This window comes from Heloderma suspectum, chromosome 1 (genome assembly GCF_057233095.1).
Source record: "Heloderma suspectum isolate Gila_16-S chromosome 1, 16-S_ref, whole genome shotgun sequence".
In the NCBI taxonomy this organism is placed as follows: Eukaryota; Metazoa; Chordata; class Lepidosauria; order Squamata; family Helodermatidae; genus Heloderma; species Heloderma suspectum.
In genome coordinates this window covers 436453695-436466317 of record NC_139458.1, presented here as the reverse complement: position 1 = coordinate 436466317, position 12623 = coordinate 436453695, and the positions used below count along the sequence as shown (strand labels likewise).

The window sequence follows — 12623 nt, the reverse complement described above, 5'->3', positions numbered from 1 at the left end:
AGGGATATGATTTTGGTCATACCTGAATGGCTTAGTGGTTTTCCCGACGGTCTTCAATTCAAGTCGAAATTTTGCAACAAGAAGCTCATGATCTGAGCCACAGTCAGCTCCAGGTCTTGTTTTTACTGACTGTATAGAGCTTCTCCATCTTTGGCTGCAAAGTACATAATCAATCTGATTTCGCTATTGACCATCTGGTGATGTCCATGTGTAGAGTCGCCTCTTGTGCTGTTGGAAAAGGGTTTGCTATGATCAATATGTTCTCTTGGCAAAACTCTATTAGCCTTTGTCCTGCTTCATTTTGTACACCAAGGCCATGCTTGCCTGTTATCGCGGTGATTTCTTGACTTCCTACTTTGGCATTCCAATCCCCTATGATGAAGAGGACATCTTTTCTTGGTGTTAGTTCTAGAAGGTGTTGTAGGTCTTCATAGAACCGATCAACCTCAGCTTCTTCGGCCTCAGTGGTTGGGGCATAGACTTGAATCACTGTGATGTTGAATGGTTTGCCTTGGATTCGTACTGAGATCATTCTATTGTTTTTGAGATTGTACCCCAGTACTGCTTTTCCCACCCTGTTGTTGACTATGAGTGCTACTCCATTTCTTCTAAGGGATTCTTGCCCATAGTAGTAGATATGATGGTCACCTGAATTAAATTCGCCCATGCCTGTCCATTTGAGTTCGCTGATTCCCAAGATGTCGATGTTCAGTCTTGCCATCTCATCCTTGACCACCTCCAGCTTACCTTGATTCATTGATGTTACATTCCAGGTTCCTAAACAATATTGTTCTTTACAACTTCGGATTTTCTTTTCACCACCAGACACATCCACAGCTGAGTGTCCTTTCGGCTTTGGCCCAGCTGCTTCACTCTTTCTGGCGCTACTTGGAAATTCCCTCTGCTCTTCTCCAGTAGTATATTGGACACCAGTACAAAGAGGTGCTTGTTCTTACCTTCTGCTTCTGTACAGGTATTGCTTTTTTTTGGCTTTGTGTTTCATATTTCAAAAAACGAAGACTAGTAATCTGAATGTCAAATGTTTTAATTTGCTGTTAATAATAATTATTTAATTGCTGTGCCTTGGGCTGGGCTGTTAAACCTTTAATTAATTGATTGATTGAAGATTATATGCATTAAAGGTTTACATATAGTAAAGGCTGTCTGGAGAGTGTAATAGAGTGAGAAAATATGGCTGTGGCCCATCCTTCTTATTTCCTAAACCCACTATGGCCACATCTACACTGGGCTTTTACTCCGGGGTGAGTGCAAGTTGAGGTCCCTTGTGATAGATGTTGTAGTCACAACTTTGCAGCCATCTGTGGTTTTCGCCCGGAAAATGTGGAGTTCCAAGGAGTCGTTTTACTGAGATTTTTGGGGTTTGCTGCGGGTTTCCCCTTGGTTGCGGGCCATCTGTTTCTTCCCCAAACCGACTTCACATTTTGCAGTGGGCGTGTTATAGGCATGTGTAGTACCTGCGTCACTCTGTGATGCCCTTTACTCCCCCTGCCCCATCTCTTTGCAGCTGTGCAGTTACAGAGGCACATAGAGGCGTTTTCATCTATTTAATCGCAGTTTTGCAGCTTTGTATCTTTGGAATGGTTGTGGACTCAGTACCCAAGGGCTGGGGGGACAGGTCTTGGGGAAGGACCAACATCGGTCTTGTCACCATTTTGGAGCAATGGCTAGGCACGTAGTGCTCACGCTTGTGAGTGTGAACAATTGCGAGAGTCTCGGGCTGGGGAAGTGTCAAACTGATGGTGTGGAAATGAAGGAGCACAAAACACCCACTTTTTACCTAAAAAGGGACAGAAAGACACAGCAGAGCCCCTCAAATACAAAACAGCCACTGAAGTGTCGCACCCCCACACTTACGGGACTGCACAGCTGGACTGTGACAAAGCTAAGCAGGGTCGGCCCTGGTTAGTACTTGGATGGAAGTCCACCTGGGAATCAGGCTTCCTGCATTGAGAAGGGGATTGGACTCAATAGTCTTGTAGGCTCCTTCCAGCACTATGATTCTGTGAAAAGGCAAATGTAGATGATATTGTATAATCTTGCTAAAACAGCCTTCCCCAACCTGTGCCCTCCAGATGTTTTGAATTTCAACTCTCATCAGCCCCAGCCAGCATAGCCAGTGGACCAGTATGCTGGGAGTTGTAGTCCAAAACATCTGGAGGGCACTGGGTTTAGGGAGGCTTCTAAAACAACTCCAGCTATTTAACCAGATTAACTTGAATCTGTGGAAACCAGCTCAAGCTGCAGGGCAATACCTGTTTTGGTGCCCTTGTTGCATGACCTGGGTGAATGGAACGCTGCAATCCTCAGGGTTCCTTCAGTTGATTTTAGAAATTGTGATGGGACCAAAGGGAAGCAGTAGCAGGTTCTTAGGTTTGTAGAGATGGAGCGTATAGTAATATTAATTGAGAGCTTTGAAGTTGCTCATCCAGTTAGAATGTGCTCGGTGATAGTTTGCAATCATTTAGGAAAAGGGGAATCAAACTAGAAGGACTGATATGCATCTCTTATGTATATTTCAGTTCTCCTTCAAACATCATTAGCAGCTCTGCAAGTCTGAGGATACCCTGTGGAGCTTGCTGTAAAAAGCAAAGCAAAACAAAACAAAAACCTGTTGTGATTTTGGCAGCTTTTGAGTTCACTTAGCCAGCTGTGACAATCTGTACATGGTTCAAGACAGGCTCCTGTGTTGTGGTGCATCTTGTGTTTTATTTCCCCATTGGGTTTAAACCACAAAGAGTCTTTTGTGTGTTTGCTGAAACAGGCTAACACAGCTATGCCTCTGGAACCATCAGGTTTAATTCCTTGATGCTCTATAACATGGTACTTTTATTGCGTTCCCTTCCTATTGTGGCTTCTCTTTAAGTGTGGGTTAGTGAATGCAGGGTGGGGGGTGCTTGTAGGAGAGAGAACATGGAACAAAGCTGTGTTATACCTCTTCGCCAGGCACGGACCATTTCATTCCTTTCTGTCCTTTTCCCCAGGGTATTCTTCTCTCTTACTAGCATGGAAAGCTGCCTGTCTATTGTAGGAGCCTTTTGTTGCCAAGTTCAGACTACAGCTCCATGAGGCCATTGCCATCTGATTCAAGGAGGAAGCCTGCAGGAAAATGTAGGCAGCCTTATATAATATCAAGGCAGATCAGACTTGCTTCTGTAAAGCAAATTTCAGCACTTCGTGAAACTTTAGCAACATGGATGGCTCTGAAGCTGCCTTGCTAGATAAATGTGCTAATTTAGTCTTCCTGGGATCATCAAGAACAAAATAAAGCAACTTCTTCATTATAGGCTAAATGCAGTTACGGCCTGGCTGCCTCCAGGAATTGGGCTGAGTGGCAGAAAGCCAGACCGGGAATTGGAGGCAGCCTTTTGCCTCTATGGTTTTTGGCATATCTAGCTAAAGCTCCAGGTGCTGCAATGGCCTTGAAGTCTGGAGCGGTGATCGGAAAGTTCCTCTTGTAGGCAGTAGGTTGACTTTGAAGGGGAAGAGTTCCCAGTGTCTCCAGGGTTTGAGCCAGCGACCTTATGGCAGATGGTGCTTTGCTTCTTGATGACAATCAGAAATTTGACAGTTTGCTAACGCTCTGCTACTGTTAGCCAGGTCCTGTGCCAGTTGTACTTTCTCTGGCCCCCAGGCTTAACATGACATTGCTGTGTGTGCATGCCTGTGTGAATCATTCTAATAGGCCGGGTGAGTGGTCTTTACTATCCATTGGGAAGAGAGCAGGGATGTGCCTGTTGAGGTCAGGCATTCTAGAGCCTAGGCACTCCTCCCCTCCCCAATTGAACCTCAGATGGTGGAAGGACATGGAACATAGCTCCCTGCAAAGATCTTAAGAGGCAGGCAGAATCATATGGGAGCAAGCAGGCCCTGGTTTTGGGTCCATGTGTAGCTAAAGCTCTCAGGTTCAGCAGTTGACCAGAGACCCTGGGTTGGAGAATACAGACCTCAGATGTTGATTTTGCTATAGTGTCCCCTGGTCTGGTTCTGATGGGAATTGGCAAGCCCTGTGTTCATCAGGCCAGTAATCTTCAGGGTTGGGACTCCCCTTCAATCCCAAACTTGCGATGTGGCAACACATGTAATTGTTTTACTGTGTATATTCATCTCCCTCTCTGGTGACCCACCTTAGGTGCAACCCAGTTGAGTGTCAAGATCCTTCCATTTGCGGATGGATGCTTGAGCTTGCAATAGAGGGCAATGTCTCACCGCCCAGCATGGCTACTAGTGACATTCTCTTGCACCTCCCCTGTGGACTTCTGCTGTACCTCACTTAGTCCTGCATATCTTCCTGCCACATTACTGTTCCTTTGAATTAAAAATGTCACATTCTAGTACTGGGTTCAGAATTAAGCAGGCAGACTGTGGGGGAAATTGCATAAATGACACTGGTTTTCAGAATTTGAAGTGCAGAATTTTTAGAGTTTTCTTGGTGCAGAACACTCTCTCGGGTTTGATAGGGTTGGAGTGTCGGTGGCCCCTAGTGGAAGCTGGTGAGGCTACACCTGTCTTAAGTGGTCACTGAAGTGGCCCCTTTGTGTGCATTATCTCTCCCTCTTTTAATTCTAGGTTCATATTAGCTTCTGGTCCATGGCAGCAGCTGCTTTGCCCAAGCCATTTGTCTCTTTGAGCCTCAGAGAGCTTCCCTTTCACAGAACATAATTGAGCTGTCCTATACTCCCTTCCCCTTCATGGATCACTGCCTTGTTGTGGCGCAGGGGCTTGCGTAACTCAGTGAAGCCATCAGCTATGCCGTGCAGGGCCACCCAAGACGGACAGGTCATGGCGGAGAGTTCTGACAAAATGTGGCCCACTGGAGCAGGAAATGGCAACCCACTCCAGTATTCCTGCCAAGAAAACCCCATGGAATGTATCACAAGGCTAAAGATATGACGCCGGAAGATGAGCCCCTCAGGTCGGAAGGTGTCCAATATACTACTGGGGAAGAGCAGAGGGAATTTCCAAGTAGCGCCAGAAAGAGTGAAGCAGCTGGGCCAAAGCCGAAAGGACACTCAGCTGTGGATGTGTCTGGTGGTGAAAAGAAAATCCGATGCTGTAAAGAACAGTATTGTTTAGGAACCTGGAATGTCAGATCAATGAATCAAGTTAAGCTGGAGGTGGTCAAACATGAGATGGCAAGACTGAACATCGACATCTTGGGAAACAGTGAACTAAAATGGACAAGGATGGGCGAATTTAATTCAGGTGACCATCGTATCTACTACTGTGGGCAAGAATCCCTTAGAAGAAATGGAGTAGCACTCATAGTCAACAAAAGGGTGGGAAAAGCAGTACTGGGGTACAATCTCAAAAACAATGGAATGATCTCAGTACGAATCCAAGGCAAACCATTCAACATCACAGTAATTCAAGTCTATGCCCCAACCACTGAGGCCGAAGAAGCTGAGGTTGATCGGTTCTATGAAGACCTACAACACCTTCTAGAACTAACACCAAGAAAAGATGTCCTCTTCATCATAGGGGATTGGAATGCTAAAGTAGGAAGTCAAGAAATCACCGGGATAACAGGCAAGCATGGCCTTGGTGTACAAAATGAAGCAGGACAAAGGCTAATAGAGTTTTGCCAAGAGAACATGTTGATCATAGCAAACCCTTTTCCAACAGCACAAGAGGCGACTCTACACATGGACATCACCAGATGGTCAATATTGAAATCAGATTGATTATGTCCTTTGCAGCCAAAGATGGAGAAGCTCTATACAGTCAGTAAAAACAAGATCTGGAGCTGACTGTGGCTCAGATCATGAGCTTCCTATTGCAAAATTTTGGCTTAAATTGAAGAATGTAGGGAAAACCACTAAACCATTCAGGTATGACCGAAATCATATCCCTTATGAATATACAGTGGAGGTGATGAATAGATTTAAGGGATTAGCCCTGATAGACAGAGTGCCTGAGGAACGATGGACGGAGGTCCATAACATTGTTGAGGAGGCAGCAACTCAATCCATCCCAAAGAAAAAGAAATGCAAGAAAGCCAAGTGGCTGTCTGATGAGGCTTTACAAGGAGCTGAGGAAAGAAGGGAAGCAAAAAGCAAGGGAGAAAGGGGAAGATATATCCAACTGAATGCAGAGTTCCAGAGAATAGTAAGGAGAGACAAGAAGGCCTTTTTAAATGAACAATGCAAAGAAATCGAGGAAAACAACAGAATGGGAAAGACTAGAGATCTCTCAGGAAAACTGGAGATCTCAAGGGAACATTTTGTGCAAAGACGGGCATGATAAAGGACAAAGAAAGCAGGGACCTAACAGAAGTAGATGAGATTAAGAAGAAGTGGAAAGAACACACAGAAGAACTATACAGGAAAGATCTTAATGTCCCTGATAGCCATGATATTGCGGTCACTGAACTTGAGCCGAACATCCTCAAGAGTGAAGTCAAGTGGGCCTTAGGAAGCATTACTAACAACAACGCTAGTGGAGATGACAGTCTTCCAGCTGAGCTATTTAAAATCCTAAAAGATGATGCTGTTAAAGTGCTGCACTCAATATGCCAACAAATTTGGAACACTCAACAGTGGCCACAAGACTGGAAAAGGTCAGTTTACATTCCAATTCCAAAGAAGGGCAACGCCAAAGAGTGTTCAAACTACCGTACAATTGCACTCATTTCACATACCAGCAAGGTGATGCTCAAAATCCTACAAGCTAGGCTTCAGCAGCCTGTGAACTGAGAACTACCGGAAGTACAAGCTGGGTTTCGAAGAGGCGGAGAAACTAGAGATCAAATTGCCAACATTCACTGGATCATGGAGAAAGCAAGAGAATTCCAGAAAAACGTCTATTTCTGCTTCATTGACTACGCTAAAGCCTTTGATTGTGTGGATCACAACAAACTGGCAAATTCTTAAAGAGATGGGAGTTACCAGACCACCTTACCTGTCTCCTGAGAAACCTGTACGAGGGTAAAGAAGCAACAGTAAGAACCAGACATGGAAGAATCGAGTGGTTCAAAACTGGGAAAGGAGTATGACAAGGCTGCATATTGTCACCCTGCTTATTTAACTTATATGCAGAGTACATCATGAGAAATGCCGGGTTGGATGAATCAGAGGTCGGAATTAAGATTGCTGGGAGAATTATCAACAACCTCCGATATGCAGACGATACCACCCTAATGGCAGAAAGCAAAGAGGACCTAAAGAGCCTCTTGTTGAGGGTGAAAGTGGAGAGTGCAAAAGCTGGTTTGAAACTCAACATTAAAAAAACGAAGATCATGGCATCTGGCCCCATCACTTCCTGGCATAGAGAAGGGGAAGAAATGGAAGCAGTGACAGATTTTACTTTCTTGGGCTCCAAGATCACTGCAAACAATGACTGTAGCCATGAAATTAAAAGACACTTGCTCCTTGGGAGGAAAGCTATGGCAAACCTAGACAGCATAGTAAGAAGCAGAGACATCACCTTGCCGACAAAGGTCCGTCTAATCAAAGAGGTGGTTTTCCCAGTAGTAATGTATGGCTGTGAGAGCTGGACTATATGGAAGGCTGAGCGCCGAAGAATTGATGCTTTCGAACTGTGGTGGTGGAGAAGACTCTTACGAGTCCCCTGGACTGCAAGGAGGTCAAATCAGTCCATCCTAAAGGAAATCAACCCTGACTGCTCATTGGAAGGACAGATCCTGAAGCTGAAGCTCAAATATTTTGGCCACCTAATGCGAAGAGAAAACTCCCTGGAAAAGACCCTGATGCTGGGAAGGATTGAAGGCAAAAGGAGAAGGGGACTGCAGAGGATGAGATGGCTAGATAGCATCACTGATGCAATGAATATGAACTTGAGCACACTCGGGGAGAGAGCGGAGGACAGGAAGGCCTGGCGTGCTGTGGTCCATGGGGTCACGAAGAGTCGGACATGACTTAACGACTGAACAACAATAACATAATTACTTATAAGCTGTTGCCTACGAAAGCTTATGCCACACTAAACCAGTTTGTCTTTAAGATGCCACAGCACTTCTTGTCGTCTGACCATTGACCTAGTTAGGGATTTGAATGCTTTTCAGTTGCAGTTAATCCCCACTGTCACCTCATTTGGCAATATATGTCTTTTATATACATTTTTAAAAACACAGATGGGGCTATTAAGAGGCTTGCTTGGGATAATATATATATTGTGCCAGCACTGAAACACCTCTGTTTTTCAGCTAGACCTTATGAATAGTAAGTAACCTGTTCTGTTGTGATGATGACTAAAAATTCTGTTCAGGGTTTTAAAGTTAATTGCAGTAGCTGATGTAGAAGCTTCCTTCCTTCCTTCCTTCCTTCCTTCCTTCCTTCCTTCCTTCCTTCCTTGCTAAATATTCAAACACACATTATTTAGAAGAGTAGAGATATAACATGGATGAAACTAAAAAAAAAGGTACCATCCTTAAAAAAAAAAAAAAAAGCTAACTTTTATTATGGGTGCAGTGTCAAAAATAACGAAACGACAACAGCTGCAACACCATAACCAAATTTAAAATCCTTTCTTCTGTCCGTTCCACCCTACCATACGTTTTTCTTCTTCCTGTACACACATTTAACCCAGCAATGTAGATTTAATGATAAAATACAAGTAAGTGTACATCTTTCTATATGCATTTGAATCTCTTGTATTTGCCCATCTTTTTCACTGATTGGGCTGCAGGAAGACTTCCATTGTTCCTGTATAAGTAGTCATGCAGCAGTGATTATTCATTTTAATAAGGGCATGCACCATTGCTGATGTCAAACTCCAGCAACCTATTGTTATAGGTTGCAAGTCTGATGAGCTTTCCATAATTTCCTGATATGTGTAAATGTTTGAATAATAGGATAACCACCACCCCTTCCAAGTGTGTGAGGCAGTATTTTGAAGGTTCCTGCAGTAGGCCGTCGTCGCACATGTCTTTTGCGAAGAAAATGTCTTACCTGAATTTCAGGCAATGTGAGAATGGTCCCTGTGTTTTGCAACACAAGCAAGACTGTTTTACTTCCCTAAGCTCATTAATTTCCCACATGTCCTTTTGATAAATCACTGTTCTCCAGAAGAACGCTATGTGTGCCATGGTTACAAAATCTTAGAATTCATGTGCTTACATGTGGTGTTGTTATTATTCTATGTTTAAAAGGTTGTTGAATTGAACAGTATGTTAATATCTGAGAAGATCTAATGGGATGGGCTAATGACCTAAATGTCAGGTGTTCGCTCCTTATCATTTGGCATTGTGGCAAGATAAAACCCAACACTCACCTTTAATAGACTGAACTATTAATTTGCAAACAGGACAGAATAATAAAAATTACTAATGAACCACCAACACTTTGCATAATAATGTAAACAACAAAGACAGTTCTGTGCTCCGAGGAGCTTACATTTCAACACTGCAGGAGGAAATGAGGAAGAGGAAGGGAGTGGCAAGGGTAACGGGGATGAATACAAGTAAATGCAGTTGTGTGTGCTTAAACTAGTGGGGATGGAGGCTAAGGGTTTACACCAAAGTCTTCACAGAAAAGGTGAGGGTGTTCCAGGCATAAGGGGACATTAATACTTTGAAAAGCGTGGCTTGTCCTTCTGGGGTCTGATCATGGGGGATTTAACCTGGGTGGGGAAAAAACAGCTTTCATGACTTTATGCCAAGGCTTCTATTCTTCATTTTCATCTATTTTGTGACCATGAAGACATGATGCACATGCATTTACTACCTGCAAGTGGTGGGAATGTTGACCTTCTGAGTTCCTCAAACGTTAGTTCTGTAAGAGCAGAATGTTGGTCCTACCTGCATCATATTATGGAACACCTCAGACCTAACTGTCCCTCTTTCCTTACTGCATCCAGCCCCTACCTTGCCCCCTCTTCAGTTCTTAGTGGGCCAAGAATCCTGATGGATTGATGTTCTTCCAGCCATTCAGCACACCACGCATTGAAACTCTTGAACAAAATCCTCCAAGTACTTTCTGTGTGGTCCTCCTGGCCTCCCTGTAGCAATATTTCTCTGCCTTTTCCTCAATCTTTGCTATCCTGAAGCAGCAGAACCTAGGAACATAGTGAAGCTATCTTATACTGAGTTGGACCATTGGTCCATCTAGCCCAGTATTGTTGGCACTGACTGGCAGCAGCTCTCCAGGTTCCAGGCAGGAGTTTTTCCAGCCCTACCTGGAGATGCCAGGGATCAAATCTGGGACCTTCTGCCTCCAAAGCAAGGACACTACCACTGAGCTATGGCCCTTTCCTCAAAAAATGGAATTTGTGAGCTGCCTTATCCCAGGCCAGACAATTGGTCCATGTAGCCTAGTACGGTTAACTCTGACTGGTGATGGCTGTCCTGGGTCTTAGGTCTTTCCCATTACCTTGTACCTCATCGTTTTAACTAGAGATGCCAGGGACAGAACCTGGGGCTTTCGGCATGCAAAGCATATGCTCCACCACTGAGCTGAAGTCCCTCCTCTAGAAGCTGGAGCATCAAACTTGCAGGGGGAAAGGAGAGTTGGTTCCATGTCCTAGTGCAGCAAAAATTATTCCTTAGGGCCTGGGAAAATCCTAGAATTGTCCTGAGCCTTCAGGTCACCACTTGAATGTACAAACAGATCTGAAGTTGAAGGGCTGAGTTTGGAGGTTACGGTGGATAAAAAGAGGGCCACCAAGCTTTAGCAGCCCTTTGCCCTTGATTCCATTGCCTTTCAGTCAAAAACAAGATACCCTTTATATGCTGTGGTCGCGGCGTGGGAGGCATTTAGCTTTGGGTTGATCCCATGCTGCCACAACATTTAAGGGCCTTGCAACACAACCTTCCCACCCGCTCTTTGCTCAGCTGGGATGGGAGGCAAAGGGCCTGCCTGACCCTGCCAGGCTGTGAAACATTGTGGTAGCAGCCTGGATGATTTGATGGCTAAGCAGCTTCTTTGCCACCGCCATAATGTCTAAGGGGCACTTCCAGTGAACATGCAAATAATGTGGTGGATCTCGAGACATGGGAATGACCCGAGGGAGTCAGTAAGGGGTGTGGTCTGAGAAGGTGGAACTCCTTGGAATTCTGGGATATCAATCCTGGCGCAATGACCTCTAAATCTTACTTGCATAGACAAGTTTTTCGGCATCTGGAAGGGCCCTTCAGTGAGGGGGTAGCTGTTTTACGAAGACCTTGTTCGATGCCTGTAATTTTATTTACTTGCTGCTTTTGTGTTCTCCTGTGTTAGGACTAGCCAATGCCTTTTCCAGAGCACTTTCAGTGAAGCCTCAAGTGCAACCTGGATGCTTCCTTATAACCTTGGGGAAAGTACATTGTCCATATCTGTGAATGAAGAACTATCTTAAGTAACTTAATAAACTCGGGCATGCCTGGAAAGCTAAGTGAATTTGATATTTCACAATCCCTTCTTGTGTGGAGGGCATATCTGAAGATGTATCATTATTAGGAAGTTGTCCTGAAGCTTTGCCTCTGGTCTTTGCAAGTTGTCCTTGCATAGTCTTCCTTAATTAGGTTTTGAAATAGACGTTGAGTTCCACAAAAATCGCTTAAAGTCTTGGCTAGTCCAGAGTGTGTTTATCTGAATCTTCTCTTTGCAAGTAATTACTACAGGAATGTATGGAATGAAAAGCTGGGGCTGCTTGAAATTGATTTTTGTTTTTTTAAAAAAATCATGATCTCTTGTAATAAACTGGATTAACATATATTTCAAACTGGGCTAAAGGAGTACTGTAAAGAAATGTGAATTTCAGCACAAAACGTTGTATACATACCCTTTCCACCACCTCCCGCCACATGGGGTGGTGTCTCCACGGGGCGATTTGCTGCAAGCTGGCTGCGTTTAGAGGTCGTTCCGGGCACATATAGGCTCCCATGGAACTTTTCGCAGAAAGACTGGATTTCCTGAGGCTACTTAAAGTCTGATTTTTCCCCTCAAGTTGGGTTCTATGCACTATAGTTCCTGTGTGCCCCAACCCATGCATTTACTTTGGGTATGCTAGCCCTGCGCAGGGGTGTACTTTTCACCATGACCTAGGTCAAGGGGTGTTTCCTGTCCCGGTGTTTCCCGTCCCTGTCTTTCCCAGCACAAACATATGTGTGTCTACTCAAAAGTAACTCCCTTTGTGGTCAATGGGGCTCATTCCCAAAATGCACACTCCCCAAGTTACTGAGATTCCCATGAATTAAAATAATGCATGTAGGAGCCTTAAAGCTATGTTGAAGCTGCATGTCTTTGATGTCTGTTTCCTTGCTTTTCAGAAGTAATTAATTTGCAGCTTCGCTCCTTCACAGCATCGGGAGCTTCAGGGGAAAGGAGAAAGGGGATTAGAAATGGAGCTGGTTGGAGCCACCAATACTTGGTGCGTCAAGTATTCAGGGGTTAACTCTCCTAAAGGCTGTGAAGCGCTCTGCTGTCAAAGCTGTGTGTCTTTGAATGTCCACTTCCTTGCTTCTCAGGAGTAATTAATTTGCAGCTTCGCTCCTTCGCAGCATCAGGAGCTTCAGGGGAGGGAAAAGGCTGCAGCTGTGTTTCTCTAATTTTTGCTTAGCTGTAAGGAAGGAGGTGGGGAGCCTCTTGCATTGGAGGGTGGGGGAAGTCTCTCGCATTGGTTGATCAACCCCTGCTAGTCTGATGACATTCACCCCAACCCCCCCCCCC

General features: G+C 44.6%; 1 protein-coding gene across 15 annotated transcripts in view; it reads left to right on the top strand.

Annotated features, from left to right (window-relative positions):
• The window catches only part of NCOA1 (nuclear receptor coactivator 1), a 406595-nt gene that overhangs the window by 148453 nt on the left and 245519 nt on the right, over positions 1 to 12623 (top strand). For 12 of the 15 annotated variants that reach the window (XM_084829477.1, XM_084829478.1, XM_084829489.1 and 9 more), the window contains one exon: positions 826 to 973. The exons of the other annotated variants lie outside the window; for them this stretch is intronic. The gene's annotated coding sequence lies outside the window, so the exon portion shown is untranslated. The remainder of the gene's footprint in view (positions 1 to 825; positions 974 to 12623) is intronic. 15 annotated transcript variants of the gene reach the window in all.